The sequence below is a fragment of the Mus caroli genome, chromosome 4, assembly GCF_900094665.2.
Source record: "Mus caroli chromosome 4, CAROLI_EIJ_v1.1, whole genome shotgun sequence".
Lineage (NCBI taxonomy): Eukaryota > Metazoa > Chordata > Mammalia > Rodentia > Muridae > Mus > Mus caroli.
The window spans coordinates 69496713-69515886 of NC_034573.1; the positions used below are offsets into that span (position 1 = coordinate 69496713).

The window sequence follows — 19174 nt, forward strand, 5'->3', positions numbered from 1 at the left end:
TTTGTTTTTTTGCATTACTGGACAGAAGCCATTGTTGAAGTATAAACCTGGTATGACTGCCTCCAGTTCCTACTGGTTCAGGAGATGAGATTATAGGCATAGGAAATCATCTCAATTCAGGAGAATGCTAAGTTAATAACAAGTGCCATTCCCAATATGAAATAGAATGAAAATTTACTCAACATTGAACATATATTTTAAATATTTGTGTCTTTCAATTTAAAATAGTTCATCTAACAGTTTGATATTGTATAAAATTCTAGATACAATTCTCTACTAATGAAACAAACTTGAGACTTTCTGTTTTTCTGTTTTTTCTCTAAGGTTTTATTAAACAGTTTTACCTCATACACACACACACACATATGATGAACAACTCCTTCATTTGTAATGGATTTAAGTGAAAGGTAACAGGTATGGCCAAGGTAATTTTATCACCATATCAACAGATGGAAACGGCCCCAGACCGAGTTCTCACACATGATAAGGCATATTATTACTTACATGCATTATCTCTCTTAATAGTACCAGCAACCCTGTAAGAGAGGTAGACATTCCCACTGTTTCTATTTTAGAGATCAAAAAATTAAGGGCAGATGACTTGGTGAGTAAGAATATTAGAATCATCTGCAGGCATAATGACCTGAATCCGAATATGCAGCGCTTACATAAAAAGCTACCATGGCTGCTAATGCCTACCTATATATAATCTCTGCACCCAAAGTCAGACACAGGATTCTGAGACTCACTTGCCAGTAGCCAAAATCCTAAGCATCCAGTTCAATAAAAGTCCCTGTCTTAGGCAATAAGGCAAAGAGCAAAGAGGAGGACGCGTGATGCCCTGCTCTGGTTTGTAGTATACACACGCACCTACACACTCACAAACCACCAACACCAAAACCACCACAAGCACAACCACAACACGTACCACACACACACACACACACACACACACACACACACCCTCACCTAACATCTGTCTAAAAACTAAAAACAGCTAAGGATCAAAGAGATTACACAGCTGGGAATCAAACTTTGATCCCTCCAGAAAGCTAGGCAAAAAGACAGGAAACAAGTGATTTCTAACATACCATTATGTCCTTCCTCTGGCTTTGAGCAAGATAAATATTTTCTCCTAAGATGCTAATATAAAAAAAAAAAAAAAACTCGGGCAGAAAAAGAAAGTGAACACAGAAGAGCTTTGTGTAGACAGCTTTGCTTCGTGGTCACTAATTACATGGGGTTAATTTGGAGCAAAGAAAACTCAGCTTGGCTGTACTAAGGAATCCAACTGCATGAATTCAGAGGCAGATTCTGACTTCTCAAGTTGTGTAAGCATCCGGGGTTAAAGTCACTACCTATGAAAGACAGTGATGAGGGCATATATTCAAGTGTACCCCAGAGCTTCAGTGTTAGTGCCAACAAAGTAGGCCAGGCCAGGAAGTAGGCAGAGGAACAGACTGACCTTTCTTTCTTATGCTTGGTTAACTATCACCAGCAATGTAAGGCAGCAGCTGTGGGCTGCACAGGACAGAGGTGCATCTGGCCCCAGAGTAGCATGCAGACAGAGGAAGGGCTAGCTTTAGAATGACAACCTCTAGAAGCTGAGCTAGGAAGGAAGATTGCTTTTCAAACTAATGAAAGAATAGAAGCTGGGCACTCTGCTGCAGAGGACTGGGAAGATTTACTGGGTCCTCCATTCATGTCCCCTCCCAAAGCACTGCCTGGACTATAACAGCAAAACAGTAATGATTCAACCCCATTTGCTTGCCCCATGTCTTGCCACATTATTTTCTGTGTCCCTGATGGTTTTTTGTGCCCTGTTATATACTATGTCTGAACCAGGGTATAAGCCCAAAGAAAATAACACGATCTTTAGCTCTACCATGTTCTTCATGTTTGGGGCAAGTAGCAACTACCTATTAGTTTCAGTAGGCATAAGCTTGAACACAACATGATCCTAATGTTATTTTCAGTTTTCAGAATTTTGAGTTTTAGGTACTACTACATGCTCTATTCAAATTAGGAGATGGTTAAAATGATGAAAATACAACATTATCAAAGTAAGTGACCTTGAAACATGTAAATCAATTCAGGCATAACTACTGCTCAGAATGCAGAACTTGATGGTTTGGATCATTTAGTGGAACACGGACAGAGCACACTGAAAACTACACAAAGAAAGAAAGCCGCTGGCACAGGGCTAAGACACCAGGAGCAGAGGCTCATTACTGCAAACCAACACTCTTCTCAGAATTTTCTTCTTTACAGTAGCTGATGAGTAACCAGTCATGTACCAAGTACACTATACAAATTCATCCTCAAAAACAGTAGCATTTTTATCAATGCTCACGTTTGATATAGAGTTGTCTAAGAAATTGCCTTAAAGTCATTACTAAAAGCAAATATTCAAAAGAAGAGGTAAAAACAACACTAAGAAACTAAAGCAGATAAACACTGATTTTTTTCTCCCAACTGAAAAATAAATTGAGAGAATATTTTAGAACAACAACAAAAAAAAACCTGAATTAATGAGGAGTCAGCATTCTCTGCTTTAAAAAAAAACTGTCTACAAAGAAAAGCAGCTTGCTTCTTCTTTTATTTTGAAGTTGCAAATTAAAAGGGAAGTTTCATCATTATAGAATTCTTATGAAGATTCATAGATAATATACCCATTCCTAGAACATGAGTGAGTCCCATGACATCAAAGAAAAACCTAAACATTATTTCTTACCCGAAACTTAAGGAGCCATGTCACAGAATAAGCAGGAAAGATTAGCACAGAGAAATAAAATATTAATAGTAATAATAATTAAAAGAAAAAACAGAAGGCAGAGGGCAGGCTTTCAAAGGAGACTTTTTAAAGGTATTTCGTATGTAACTGGGCAAGAAGTAAATGTTTAGAACCTTGCTTGTTGGTAAAAATTTACCACAGCCATATATCATAAATTATTGAAGTGCAAGATTTTCAAACTAAGATTAGGAAGTTTGACACTATCCCTTAACCTCAGCTACTAGGGAAGTTGAGACAGGAGGACAAAGTCAAGACCACCCTGGGCTAGAGTCAAACTCTGTTTCTCTCTGTGTCTCTCCCTCTCAGTTTCCCTCCCTCTGTCTCACTCTCTCTCTGTCCCTGTCTCTTTCTCTCCCTCACTAGGCCATTCTCTCTGTGTCTCTACCATTCCTCCTCCATTCCACACAGAAGTGAGATATTACAATACATTCCAACATATTTCATTTCTTTAATTATTAAATTAATATTTTTCCCAATTTAGCCCACTATTAGAGCTAATTCACTAAATTTTATACTCTTCTGTAATAAAGGAACTGAAGCTAAATTTTAAAAACAAAAATCGTTCTACATGGTGGCACAGGCCTTTAATTCCAGCACTAATGAGGCAGAAGTTAGGGGAATCTCTGTAAATTCAAGGCCAGCCTCATTTACATAGAGAATCTCAGGTCAAGCAGGACTGTCTCCAAACAAACAAACAACAATAAAAACAAAAACAAACCCTGAAAAGACCTTATACAAGTCACTTAGTTTAGAAGTTTGCATTATCTACTGATCTATGTGAATATGATTCTTGTTTGGGAATTTTTGATGTTTTAAATAAATCTTCTCAAGGAATAGTACCTGGATTTCTATTGTGGGTTTAAACACAATGGTGTCTTGAAATCACTTAATATTTTTAGATACTTTGTTCTCCAAATAAATTAAGAAAGATTTTAGTGAAGAGTGATACATGAAACAAGGATGAGGGGGACAAAATATCATGGCATTCAGATAGAACTCTTAAAAGAAAGGAAATGGCATTCTAATTCTAAATGCAAAGGAATAACGGGGGGAAAGCCATCAACTGTGATAGCTAAAGGGTAGTACAAATAAAACTTTATATGCCCCAATATAGGGGAATGCCAGGGCCAAAAGAATGGGAATGGGTGGGTAGGGAAGTGGGGGGCGCTATGGGGGACTTTTGGGATAGTATTGGAAATGTAATTGAGGAAATTATGTAATAAAAATATTTAAAAAAAAAAAAAATAAAAAAATAAAAATTCTACATGTTAAAAAAAAACACTAAATGAGCTGGAGAGATGATGGTTTAGCAGTTAAGAGCACAAGCTGTTCTTCCAGAGACACAAATTTGATTCCCAGCCCCCGCATGGCAGCTCACAACTCAACTGCCATTAACTATGATCCCAGAGGACCTGACGCTCTCTTCTTTCCTCTGCTGGCATTGCACACACATGGCACACAAAAATATACAGCAATACACGGAAAATAAAAATTAAAATTTTAATAAAGACTTAAAAGTCATTAAGGCCAATAAACAGACTTAAAGTACATTTGTTATAAACACAACAGAGTTACTATGTCTAATATATAAAGACCAAGAACTAATAAATGAATTCCCCTAGGAAGAAAATAGACAGTCCATGTAACAGGAGCAGTTACTTAAAACACATAAAGGAGAAATTACCACTTTCGTAATTAAAGAAATTTAGATTTAAAAACTAAGATGCTTCTCTTTCCACTTGGACCTAATAGAGTGTCTTCCACAAGGAATGGTGGTAAGAAGATGAGCCATATGTTTTACCATCAATGTGATGGTCACCTGAGAACACACCATTACCATTGACAAGCACATATACCTCGAAGCAGGCTTTAAGACATGTTCCTTCTGGGCTCAAAAAAATCAGATCATTTCCCATGAAGGAGTTTGGAATTCCAAATATGCCCACTGATATCGGGCTTAGAAAAGTGCACTCATTTATTGTATGTCCCTGTAGGTTTGTCCATATTCACTAAACAGATTTTATAGTTTGGCAATTCGTGTTCTGATATCACAGTTAAAACTTCACTGTCAATGTGCAAGAGAGCAAACAATGGGTGTCAAATAGATTTATGAAACTGCAAAAAGGAACAATAAGGTAGCAGACCAGGCCTATTAAGTTGACAAAACATAGATGTGATTTCCAAACTGAACAAAGAGAAAATATGCCAGTATCTTTAGTCTTCTCCAAGATCACAGCCATCATATATATTTCCCCTGAGTCATAACTTTGCAATTTATTTCAAAAGATACAAACATGCAAATCATTTCTTTACAGCCAAGAGTTTGAGACCGGATGAATTCAAATTTGAGGTCAGCCTGGGTTATATAATGAACTATCTCAAAAATGAAAAGCACAGAGACATAAGTGTAAATGAGTAAGAGACAGAGAGAGGGAGAGACAGAGAGAGAATTATTTACATGAAAATGTTGAACAAAACTTTGTATTCATAATAGCAAGACACACGGACAATGTATGTGGGGCAGGGAGAGTCAATGGTCAACAGAAAAATCAACACATCCCATTAAGTAAAATACTAGTTATCCATAGAGATGCAGTTATGAGGAAGAAGATGGTACACTAAAGGAAAATACTTGTTTTTAGATATGAATTGGCAAAGTACCAGATAGAAAACTCAGTATGATGTCTCAAAGATAGGTCAGAAAGATGGTTTGTTTTTAGTTGAAAATATCATAAGGGACATTTTTCTTCTAGTTCTGAATTTTCTAAGGAAGGTTCTACCACGTTTCTGGCTTTAAAGTACAAACAAGTCCAGGAAAGGTGACGATGGCTCTGGCTTTGTCGCTGATGAGAAGGGTTCATCATGAGTGTTGCTTTGGCTCCTTCTTTTCAAAGCACTGTCCTGTCCTCCCATCTTCTCTTCTAGTGCCACTTGGAAAACACTCCCAAATAGGGTATAGTGTGTTTGTTTCCAGTGATCACTGAGAATGCGAATGAATGTTAAGGCTCAGTAATTTACTCAGTAAATCTCTATAGGTAACAACTTCATATACTGCTATGAGCTGGGGATATGGCTCAGTAATTCACTGGTGATCCATCATATGTTAAGACCTGGGTTCCATTCCCAGCACCACAACACATATAAACAAATATCGTAGTGAGACATAAACAGTGTCTTTCTGAAATATAACTATGCCCACTCTTCAATCTGAAACTCAGATAATTAAAGAGGAAAATGATTCATTGTCCTTTTATTTAACGAACTTAGCAACACTGTGTTCAGGAAAGCCAAAAGTGTAGTCCATTCTTTGATCCAGCCTACCCCTTCTGCAGCACAGGAAAGAAGAACAAAGAAAGAGCTGGGCTATGTATGACTTGCTGGATCTCTATAATGGAAAGTCCTACAATCCTTCCTACAACATTAAGTTCAAGTTATTTATCACGCCCTGGAACATCATAAGCAATGCCTACATTATGATGGGGATGTGGAGATGGGCTATTAAATCTTGCTGGGGTGAAAATGTGTGGCCGTTTTATATAGCTCATAATATTCTTGTAACCATAAAGATTTAGATCTGTAATTATAGGAAGGAGCCCGATTTCACTCCAATTACTAAGAAAGATGCTACGTAATAAAAAGCCAAGACTTGAAAAATGAGAGTTTGTAAGAGGTGAGTGTTCCCAAATTCTACTGGATTCACTGGTTGAAAACAGAACTCCTGGTTTAACACAACAAAACCCCATCAGGCGCATTCCACCCATGCAAAAATCCATTAGTCAATAAACACATTTTTTTGTAACAAAGACACCATTTTCTGGAATTAAACGTCTGGCGGGACAAAGTTAACTGTTGTGAGGCAATACAAGATTATTATCACACACACACACACACACACACAGCCTTGAGTGAAAATAGCAGGCTTTGTTCTTGGGCTCAGTAGGTAATACCAAGGCCTTTGCCACCCAAGCCTGGGGACATGAGTTCAATCCCTGTGGAAGCAGAAGACCAGTTCCACAACTCTGACCTCCCAATACATTACACATAGACAGACCATAATAAATGAGTAACTGTCACAAGCTTTTTTTTTTTTTAAAGAAAGAAAGACAATCTCAACAAAAGCCTTTGTGCATTGCTTAAGGTAAAATCACTGCTAAATACAGACTAATGATATCTATTATGAATCACCATTAAAAAAAATCTTAACCTCTCAGAAGACTATTTTGGTTTATCTTAACTAAAATTAAAAAAAAAAAAACCTGTTAGGTAAATGCCCACAAAGTCTGAGAACTGAGTTTTAAATACCTTCTTGATAAACAGTAGGGATGAGGAGAAAGAAAAAAAAAAAAAAACCCTCTACCTGCAATATGTAAAGCCCTTTCCTGTGGTCCTTTTCCATTCTGGGGAGAGCCTTAGAAGCTCACAGTGGTAAGGAAGGAAAAGAGAAAGGCACTTGCTAGGTTCTGTGGCTAGGAGAAAGACTGAGTTAAAAGGTGATGCTTCCAGGAGTTATAGTAAGCCATGGAGCTCATTCCCCTCCTCTCAGCTCTTCTATTTGATGACTCTGCAGAAATCTGGAACTGAGCCTTTCAACCCTTGCCTAGGGAATCTCGGGATTGGAGAAGTAAGGGTTAAGCGACTAGTCTAGACCCATCTCTCTCCCTCCTTCTCATAGCCAACAGATTGTCAGGGGTGGAGCCTTCAAGTCACATATCTACCCCCAGACTTCTTTCAGAAATTTCTAACAGGTTGTTCTGATATGTGCTTGTCAGCATTAATTACATGTGACACTGGATTGGCTTGATCGCTGACGAAATTTAAAAGCACTATAATAAAGCAAAAGGGTATCAGGAAAGCTGCCAAGTGGAAGGCTCAAAGGGTTCACACACCTCCCTCTGGCCCAGCTTCTCCACCCCCAGACACAGCTGCTCCTCTCAGCAGGTGGGATTTAGGATAGCAAACCTATCCACTTTGTATAGGCCAGCCCAACCCGCTGTCCCACAAGAGGCAACCCTTTTCTCTCACAGGGCTTCCTGTATGAATGTTAAACTATAAAATCATCACGCTGAGCCTCCTCTTTCAATTCCATTACCATTCCTTAATCCCACACATATAGTTACAGACAGACAAAGATCACCTGGAAAGCAGCAAAGAGGCTTCCCTGGAAATCTGAGAGATGTTGAGCCTGGTGATGCTCAATCTGTTTCCTTATTAACTCTCCACAGAAGTCTACTTCTCCACATTAAGCTAGGACAAAATCAGAACTTGTACTCATTAGACAAAAAGCACAAAATCTGCTATCAACTCACTCTCCCCAAGAATAAATGTATTTCAGAACCACGCTATCTTTCACTCCCATCTGGCTGGTACATTTCTTGCTAATAAGATCACTGGGTACCCTAAGCATATAAAGGGTAGCCCTTTACTTTATTACACTGCAACCGTGAAAGGATCAAATGGTGTTTCAGAAGTCAAGTGGACCAGTGTTATCCAACAGGGCTTCGTGAAACAATGGAAACCTCTGCGCCAGAGCTCCTACATGGTCACTAGCTATGCGTGGGGTTTGGCCACTTGAAATGTAGCTAGCACAACTGAGTTCTTAATTACATTTAAATTTAATTAAGTAATAAGGAAACTTGGCTTCTTAAATTAGATAATTAGGAACAAGAAGATCTGTCTGCTGTTGCTTCCCATGAGTACCGATGAGAAGACGCTAGACTCTGGCAGATTCCTCCCAAGGCTGCAGTGCATGGGCCGGGGCTCTATGACTGTCAGAACAACAGGAATTGTGTTAATAAGGAGACAACTAGTCTGAAGATCCAGGGAGTCAACTGGGGAATCTTGAGGTTTGGGCATCTTAGGTCCTTAGCAAAAATGTATGAAATTTAGTTTAATGTTCTTTTTTATAATGTTTAAAAAATTTCCTATTTAGTATCTGAGAAATGACCCTTACCATGACAAAACCCAATATGTTGCCCCCAAGGGCTCTTAGTCTTTACCTACACTTATAGGGATATGTGTGATGCTTCATTTTAGAGCATAAATATTCTAAATGGGGGTGGAGAAACATGCTTAGAAGGCCACTTATTTCTTGTATTCTTCCCATAAGAAACACCACACTGGTACGGGTATATAGATGAAAGACAACCTCTGCTTGCTACATTGTTTTTCTTAAAGTTAATGGCCAAGAACAGGAACATTACAGCTTAAAAGCCCTACTGCACTTCTGTGTGTCTAAAGAAGACTTTGAAATGTTTACCCAGTCAACAAAGGTAGCAGATCTTACCGCATTTGACTGAAGAAATGTTAATCACGGGAGCATTACTTTTAAGTAATGTACTTTTAAAAATGTTTGGAAGCCATCCATTCTTCACTGTTTATTTTTAAAATTATGATCTGACTAGTATGTACACTAGTATACTTCTTAAAGTGCCCTATCATTTTACAAACGTTATGAACATAAAATAGCATTCAATATGAGTCCAAAAAGATGCATATTTTAAACCTTTCTCATAGAAACTAACCATCTGTACAATAAGCCATTGTCTATTCTACCAAAGTGATTTATTAAAGATAATGAAGCGTATGATTTAATAGCTGCCGCAAATCCTTTTTCAAATAGGATGGGCATAAATAATACAAAAAGATAGTCCAATAATAGGCAAGTCCTAACCTAAGATCTATGCTGTATACTGGGTCACAGGAAACCACATGTGCTCAGTTAACTGTGGAAGAAGTGAAAGCGAAGAGTGGCTATGTATATAGCAAAGATCAGGCTCCCCATTTCTTACTTTATGTATCACCATGATCGTGATTTAGCAAAACCCTTTTCCCCAACAGACAGCACAGAGATCTCCAATTGGAGGTTAGGATGAAGCAACTCAAGTTTTGCAAAACTCTGTTAGTGCAAACCACAATGGGCAGTGTTTCCCTCACCCTGACAACCACTTAGCATCTTGCACACTGCTGTGGGCAATTTATTAGAAGATGAATTCTCAATAGATGCGCAACAGAGTTTAAGAATTAAATAAGATCTCAGAAATCTCTGCCAAGTTGGTGCATACCTGCACCCTCCCATGAGACCCCATTCCAACCTATGTCATCCATTACCCACAATTTTGAAAAGTATGCATGGCCAGATGTCAAAAGCTATTGCTTTTAGCAATAGCAATAACATTCTATTCATTATTAATGTTTTAAATGTATAACACCAAAGTTGCATACATTATTTGACTCTAACATGCAGTCATCACTTCCTATTTGCAAACTAGCTATCTCCGGTAGCAGTCCTGTCTTCCCACATCCTTATGGAATCAGTGTGGCAAATTTATAACAAGAGGAAATACAAGCCATCTCACATGCCAGCTGTTTGGCATGAACAGACTGTCTGGCTCTGCCTTACAGCCATGACATGGCCATTCACTAATAAGCTGGAGCATCTAGCCTGTTTGCCATACCATCCAGCCAGTCCATCTCAAATAAGACTGGATGCTACAAATCCTAGTGTTCAAGAAACACCAAGCTTGAGAAAATGTCTGTGGTTTAAGATAAATAAGGGGCCTATGTGTGAGGCCTATGCAGTTCCTACTGCTCTTGCTCTTGGAATCCTGGCTTGCCAGAACTGAGATCATTTTATTAGATGCCATTAGTCTCTGTTAGGACGGTCATTTGAATAACAACAGATTGGCAAGTATAAAACCAAGGCACCTGTTGTATATTTGGCAGCCTGGATGAAGCCCCTTAAAATGAAAACAAATAAGAGCTATAACCATGCCAAGGGATGGCTTTTGGTTCAATAATGACCATGTGTCAGAATTAAGTGCATCTGGGAATTCTTACCACAGCCAGATGTAAAGGCAGATTTGTCTTGTCTGGTGGCATATGACTGGATACACACAGTCTACTCAGATTTGGCTTTGTCGTGGTTTAGTAACCAACAAGGTAAGTGGAACCTTTTCAAACAAAATAAATTAAATACTGCAAAGGAATCAACAATATGCTCATAAACTGGAGACCCTAAACATGTAAGATTTGGACCGTGAACTAACTCATCTCTGATTTTTCTGTATGCCTTGGAAAATGAATGAGAGAGCATTCAAGTGGGAACAGAGACTGTTCAAGATTATAGAAGAGTCCCAAAGGGACACTGGGAACTGCAAAGACTTTGGCAAAGCTATAATATGTGTCTTTCGAGGTGAGTAAGGGGAAAGAGGAAATGACTGTGGATGGTAAGGGAGCAAGAGAAAAGGGTTTGAAAGGACACCAAGAATCAGGTGGCTTTGTTTAAGTATTTTTTCAAGGTTTGCAAACAGGGGTAACAGGAGCCAAATTCAAGTATGTTCTAAATAATAATGAAAGTTCAATCCAAATCAGCTTAGACAACTGTTGCTTGAAATCAGGGATTGCATACTTTCATTGTAAGAATTATTTTTAAGCATCATGTATTAACTACAAAAATTAAGTGTAGTGACACTTCCTTGTAATTCTGGCACTCAGGAGGTACAGGCGAGAGGCTCAAGAGGTCAACGCCATCCTGAGCTGCTGAGCCAGTTAAAAACCAGCCTGGGATACAGGAGAGCCTGTCTCAAACAACAACAAAGGTGCTGTATAACTGTGGGGGAAAAAACCTCTCAGCACATGTAACCCACACAAGGTGATAGTTTCTGAATATCAATACAAGCATTTTCTTGGGGTTTGTTAAAGGTCAAGCTGACTACAGAACCGAAAAGCAAAAGCAGACAAAGGTACATAGGAAGCTGCAGTTCAAGCAAACACAGGATGCTGGACTGTGCAGACAGAAGAAGGCTAGAAAGAGGCAAGTACTTATTCTAGTACCACCAAGATAAACAGAGAAAACTCAAGAGAAAATAGTCTAAATTATGGACTTTAAAATCAAATGCTAAATTCAATTTTTCTTCTAAACTTTTTTTATGTGTTTGTTTAAAAAAATTCATCAATTTCAGGTTGCACCTAGAAAACAAAGTCATATTCACATATATTTAGGCCACCATTGCTTAAAAGTAGTAACTAAGCACGCATATGAGATTTATTAAATTTGCTACTCTCAATTTTAAGTATTTTTTAAGTATTTTTATGTAAAGACATTTATTATGAACCAAAATGTAGATACATTTTCAGCACAAAGAAAATAGTGCTGCCCGATCCTTCCTAGAGGTTATGGTTAATAGATTAATTTATAGAAAAGTGTGTGGCTAAATAACCCAGTGTTTGCATTGCAAGAAACATTTTGGAAACCTGGACCCAAAGGACTTAAATGTTAAGACACAAAAAAGCTCATAAAAGAAGAAAAGCATTCTCCATGTGACTTTATGTACCATGTCTGATTTAAAACTTCAGGGTGCCCTGCTGTCAAGAAAACAAATCATTTTCCAAATCATCAAACAAATATAACATCCTGAATTTTATTCTTTAGAAAACCATAATTAGTCATAAATAGTTATCTGAAACATTATTCCACTCCCTACCCCAAAACAGTCCCAAATAAGCTCCTATAAAATAGGTTAAATGGAGAAAAAAAAAATCAACTTGCCCATCTGTTATTGATAATAAAATTATCAAGAGAGCAGTAAATGCAAATATTTTAGAAGCCATTCTAACGGACAAAAGTTCCCAGATAAACATGCAGTAGGCTGGCTGCCAGCAAGCAGAGCAGGTATGCGCCACCCCCTTGGCAGAGCTCCACCTCTTTGATGGGAGGCTGCTCTTTGGAGATTCCTGCTTGATTTATACTTCACTTTATAAAAATGCTTTTGATTCCTAGTGGGTAGTATGAAAGTGCCAGGTTTTATTACTTTAAAATCACTTTTGGTACAGATCCTTCACCTAACCATATCCAGGACTGAGTCCAGAGCTCATCACTGCCTTGGAAAGCCCACATAGCAGAGCTGGAAAGCAACAACAGCCAAAGGTCAACTGCCCAAACCCCTGGAGGGAAGAGTGTTTCTCAGTTGAATAAGGAAGAGACTCTTCAGAATGGGCACAGAAACTCTACATATGCTTATATTTTTCATAAATATGTGCCAAAGAAGCTGAACTTGCTTGCCATGTGTGAGATATGTTTTTTAACTTTTTTGTTTTGTTTTGTTTTGTTTTGTTTTGTTTGTATACAAGAAAGAGGGGCTTAAGTGTGAAATAGATAGTTTAGTTGCTAACACTGCCTGACATAATTCTGGCTCTCAGATCCACCCATAATACCTTGAGCTCTAAATCTTGAACTCATTCCTAAACAGTTTTTCTTCCTCTGAAACTGTAACATAGAAATGTAACTAATTAATTAGCATTTAATATACATAATATTAGTTTAGGGATTAAATGTAATACTGAAAGGAAGGAACCAAACAGAATGTCTAGCACCACAGTAAGTACTCAGTACATTTTATCAACTACCACTAACATGACCATGAAAACACGGTGATCACTATCATTGGTGATCAATATCAACAATACTAATGGAAATTTTCTCCAAAGAGGAATGCTGAATTCTGCCTATCTCAAGAGTTCCAAGTTTTTTCAAGGGACTCAGCCTAGGGCATCCTCATAACTTAGGCTGCCACTAAGCTAAATCTCCTATACCTCCAGCTTATCATCATAGGCATATATTTATAGTGGTTCTCAAACTCCCTAACTCTGTGACCGTTTAATACAGTTCCTCATGTTGTGGTGCCCCTCCCTATTATAAAATGATTTAATCACTGTAATTCTGCTACTATAATGAATGCTCATGTAAATATCCAATATACATGGTAATCTGATATGGGACCTTTATGGGGGTTGCAACCTAGAGGTTGAGCACCTTTGGCTTATGATGAATTTATTCTTTACATTCATGATTTAAATTAAATACAACTCAAATTCAAATCCTTAGTTCCATTTAATCCAAAGAAAAAGACAGAGTAAGTGAGTTGGGCATTAGTTGGTTAGACAACACTTAGAAAGACTTCATTGGTCACAAATTGATACAACAGACATAGAGGAAAGAGGGATTCTTCGAATCATATCGGAAGCAGAAAATCCCACAGCAGACACCCCCAGGATAGTTCAGGATCTGCTCTTGCTCAAAAACAGGTCACCTTGGGGTTCTGAGTGAGAAAGCAGGCAGAACATGCAAATTACAGTCAGCCTGCAGAGGACTGTGTCAGCTGTTGATGGGGAGTTTGCACTTGATTGTATAGAGAAGGGGAAAAGAAAAGGCCACATTTCAGAAAAGAAGAGAGAGAAAACACTAAGACAACATGGAAAGCTATTTATGGGCTGCAGAACATCCAAGCACATGGTAAAGTCAGAAAGGGAAAGGAAGCCATACAATAAAGAAAATCCAGGAATAGAACTACAGAACTGGATAACAAGAAGGGAAGAAGATAGGTGCAAAGGATGACACCAAATTTCCTTCCGGAGGGCTAAATCAGATGAGGTGTGGTGTGAAGGAAAATGACTACAAATACTGTATGGGAGATATTATTTAGAGTTTATTATTCAGAGCTCGTGATTCAGGAAAGCCTTTTATTGACAACGATCTGTCCAGCTGATAGAAATTTAGGATAGGTACTTGACGAGTGCTATGAAATCTACTTTCAGGGTAATCTATGCAGAAACTGTTGGTTCTATGCTAACTTGACAGGAATATCCCAGGAGACAGCAGAGGAGAATCTGAAAGGATTAATCAATATTCAAAGAGTTTATAATAGAGATGGAAGCTAGGAGGCCTAAACATCATAGGAAAGGAGAATCCATGAAGAGAAGAAAGCAAGAATCAAGGAAAGAGCTCAGAGCAGTACCCATCCGTGGGAGCCTCCAATAGAAGTTGTTTTCAACATTTTTTTTCTTGTAGGGAACTACTATAATCCTCCAAGGAAAAATAAATAAAAATGATTACATGAACAGTAAGTAGATTTGGAGTGTTTAAGGTATTTCTAGGTGATTATTCCCTGCTAGTCAAAAAATCATGAGAAAGATTAGACTAAGGTATAAAAGCAGATCTGAAGAATCAGACTGAACCATTTCAACCAGAGAAGTATGAATTGGTAATGTTCCCCCCTTTAAAAACCTTTAAGAATATGTCAATTAAAATACAACATGGAAATATGTTTCCCAGGGAGTTGAGGGCCTCTGTGTGAAAAAAGAAATGATTAGTGCCATTCGTTGGAGTGAACACTGGGAAGGATGGAAAATAATCTTATGATAAACAATAAACAAATGTCTTTTGACCTATAATAGGACACTGTGTCTGTATTTGATGTGGCTAGTCTCATTTCTTCCTGTGGAACTGTGCTGGTGGGTCTTAGGGAAAGACAGAATGCAGTAAGTAAATTCCTATCTTCCATCAACACATTTGACCTCAGAGCAAACCCCACAACTGGCTACAGGCACCACCATCCATCACTGCTCTTGAAACTGGATCTTTGAGGAAAAGACAGCTGCACTGGGCAAGGGCTGAGCAGCTTTCTAAGATGCAGTGCACTTTTTTTCAAAGCACTTATTTTGGTTTAGTATTTTAATTAACTGCGTTTCTAAGCATTTCTTTCCCCAAACTGCAGTTCCACATCAACAGCTATCCTTGGGAATCTATTAATTCATTCTTGACTTTTAAAGGAAATGCTCCCAGTACATTCTAGGCAAAGTCATTTCTAGCTTTTAGTTTGAAAGCTTTTCTGAGATAGTGGTGTACTGAGGCATGCTAATATGCACAGACTGCAATGAACACGCTGGGCAAGAAAGATTGTTCTAGGATCTGCAGTGATTACAACAAATATACACCAGAAAGCAGAGGAGGAGGGAAGGATATAGACACCTACATCCAACAAATCTGAGTTTTAAATCAGTCAACAATTTAGAGCAAACCGATAATGATCCAGATAGCTATTTACTATAAAACATGAGCCTAGCATGAAGCATACTTATCACATGGCTAACACATATAGAGCTTACATAGGTCTTTTTTTAACCTTAAAAAGTAAGAATTTCTTATTACACAGTTAGCTGGATTGTCATCGTTTGGATGGTTATTCTCTCCACCTTAGAGATGGTGAAACTGAGACTCTCAAATGTTGCCTCCCTCCCCAGGCAGAATGTGATAGGACTGAGAGCCTGAGTTTTCCTTAGAGCAAATCTATTGCTATCCATCTTTTCGAAGGCTGGAGAAAAAATAAATAGATATAGATGTAGATAGATAGATAGATAGATAGATAGATAGATAGATAGATAGATAGATAAATAGATAGATAGATAAATGGATGATAGATTAAAATAGAGTGAGTTGACATTACATAGGAGTCTCTGGTACCTTGCTATCTAATGCTTACAGTTGATCATTCTATTTATTTTAAAATACAATTTCCACAAATCTCTAAACAGATCCAAGAAACTTTTTAAAACATACACTCAATTCCTCAACCTCAATTTCTTTCATTAGCTACTGCTACATTAGCTCAAAGGTTGGCTTTCTTTGTTGCTCTTTAAAGACAATTAAGATTTTGTAAATTCAATTAATTTCAAGAAGCTGATGGATTTATGAATGTTAAAGCCAGTAAACAGCAACGTGAGAGGGCTATGAATCTCCTGACACTGTTATCTGAAGGTCAACCCTCAGCAAAGAGGCAGTCTTTCTGGTCAGTGAGCGCAAAGCAAAGCACTATGACAAAGCCTAGGCTCAAATGGTGCTCTGCTATGGGACTCGGTTCTTTACACTCTGTCGTCAGTGCCACACAGCCATTGGTAGTGGAAAGCGGATCGCACCTTTCAGGTTGGGGGAGAGGATCACCTAAGTGGTTGGTCCATTACTGTCGGCTGATCTGCCTGTATCCATGACCTAGCCCTTACAGACAGAAAAAGCTGCTTTTGCTTTCCAAATGATTTTTGTCAATATATTGCCTGTAACATACAGAAATTTGACTTAGGGAACAGAAGATCATGGTTAAAGAGCCATGAAAGGCATTCCTTCAAAAAATATTGATATAGACTGATTGATTATATCAGCATCAAACAGAACTAATTCAGATTGGCCACTGAATTATCTTGAGAGAGAAGACTCTGCAAGCATCATCTCGGGCCATTTTTCTCGAGTTGCTTTGAGAGGGGTGGCAATATGAATGAACAGAATTTTAAGTTACTTTAATGTCAAGTTTTAATGCCCAAGTCTTAAAAATACTTTCATTAATAAAATATTAATGGAAAGAAATGAAATCAGCTAGCTGCATAAAAACATCCGTGATTTGTTAATCAGGAAACAAGGGGCTAACAGTTTAAGGAAATTTCATGGTATGTGCCTGGTCAGAAAGCTGCCTTGTGTGCTCCAAACTCACCATTTTATCATGGCATTAATATTTAGGTTTCATTAAGTCAGAGACTGCTACAAAATATGAGCATTTGCTCTTTGACCTTGCCAAGACTTACAACATGAAAAAAAAACCCTCTCAATTTTTACACTGGATGCTATAATTTTATGAGATGAGCAATCAGTGAACGCAAGCCATGTATTCTTTTAGCTGTCTTTCCTTAGAGCTTAACTGTGAAAAACTTAAATATATTTCTCCTTTTTTAAAAACTAGAAGGGAAATTTCGACACTTTCCTTGTTGAAATATACTCAAACCAAGGATGGCATTTTCATAAGCATTACCAACTCCTGATTAGAAGCAAATGAGATTATCCATAGGGGATATCCCAAGCAAACCCATCCTTCGGTAGAAATGTTACTGTAATACAAAACCCACAGACACTTAGAGGCACGTGACGCCTCTTCAACAAAAGTCATTGGCAAATACTATCTAAGTAATCTCATTCCACATTACCAAACTGCTTCAGTGAAGTATTATTACACAGCCATCCCCAGTCTCATAGTCTACAAAGAATAACGCCTCTCCTTGGTCCTCTTTGGCAAATTAGTGATAATATAAAACAGAAGGTTTTAAAGCACTGATTTTGCTTGAGGCCACAAACTACCTTTGTGCCACCACAATTAAACACCTTTCCTTAGGGACGTTCTGAACAGTACATGGATTAAACAAGAAAGAATAAATAAATCCACGAGGGAGTAAGAGATTACCAATAAATCTGGTTTAACACAATCTCGCTTACTCATATTGACCTTCTCAATTAAAAATGACTGTCTTTTTTATAAAAATGGGACTTATCAAATACACACTGGAAAACTGGGCATTATTATCTTTATACTTAGTACTTTAGTATCTGGATTAGTAACTGCAAGTGTGTTTTGTAGTCACCCTCTTAAGTATTCTACATAATAGATAAAGTTCTTTCAAAGAAACTTTTGGGGACAAGAACTAAGGGCCATTTGTATAGATGTCAAAGATTTCAAAGATGTCAAAGTTGCCTTTAATAAGTCTAATGTTCTCAGGACACAAGAAAGCTACAACTTTAGACTACCTACAAATACATGCTGAAATTAGCAAGGGATGCTTTAATTAAAAAAAAAAAAAACCTTAAAGAATCGATATTCCATAGGGTGGCATTTTTCATATAAGACAGTGTTGATAATTCCACATTTATCCTCTAAAATACAGAGTCGTTCAGTGCCATGATAGAACATGTAAGTCTGAAGGAATCCAATATGGAAATATTTACAGTGTATTCTATAAAGAACCACCCCTTTCAATTTGAAAAACTGAGTATCAACAAAAAGATCAGTGTAAGTAGACTTGACATTACTGTCTAATGTCATCAGGATTGGCATAGCTGATCGATTTCAAATTTTTGAACCTGACACTAAAAATGTATACAGCATCCTCAGTCCATGTCACTCAAGTGCTCAGTGAACTCCACTTAGAACTTCAGCGTCTCCTTCCTCACAAACTTATACAGCACTTTTAAAAGCATTCCAATCACACTGTTAATCTATGTGTATACTTCCTTTAAAGTAACTCTGCTTGTTTGTCTTCTAAACCTGCCTTGTGTAAGCAATATCCTTATCAGACCAATTAGGAAAAGTTATTTATGTTTTCTTTTCTTGTTTTATTTTACCATAAACTAAGAAACAGGCATTGTATAAGAATCTGCATAAGTAATGGTTTTTTTGTTTCAAAGTCTATATGAAAAATCACCCTAATACCAGAGTACCATAGATTACCTAAATAAAATTCTTGAAATATCCTTTAATCAGCCTTCACAGCTAATGTCAGAGCATGGGTTGGGGATTTTCAAAAGGAAAAAGAAAAAAACTTACAGAACTGACTACTTGAATTTTTCTTAAATGTCTTCTAGGAAGGGTTTGTGTAAGCCATAGCAGGGTGTCTCCTGAATATAAGAACAGTTATACAGGCCCCTAGTGGCTTAGCAAATAGCAGCAGTTGAGGGGAATCCAATTTTTAGTTCTAGACTTTGGGGTATTTTGGTTTTAAATGAGTGTCTAT

The 19174-nt window shown here is 37.7% G+C and overlaps 1 protein-coding gene across 41 annotated transcripts in view; it reads right to left on the reverse strand.

Annotated features, from left to right (window-relative positions):
• Positions 1–19174, reverse strand: part of Ptprd (protein tyrosine phosphatase receptor type D) — a 2211569-nt gene that overhangs the window by 492482 nt on the left and 1699913 nt on the right. The gene's annotated exons all lie outside the window — the stretch shown is intronic.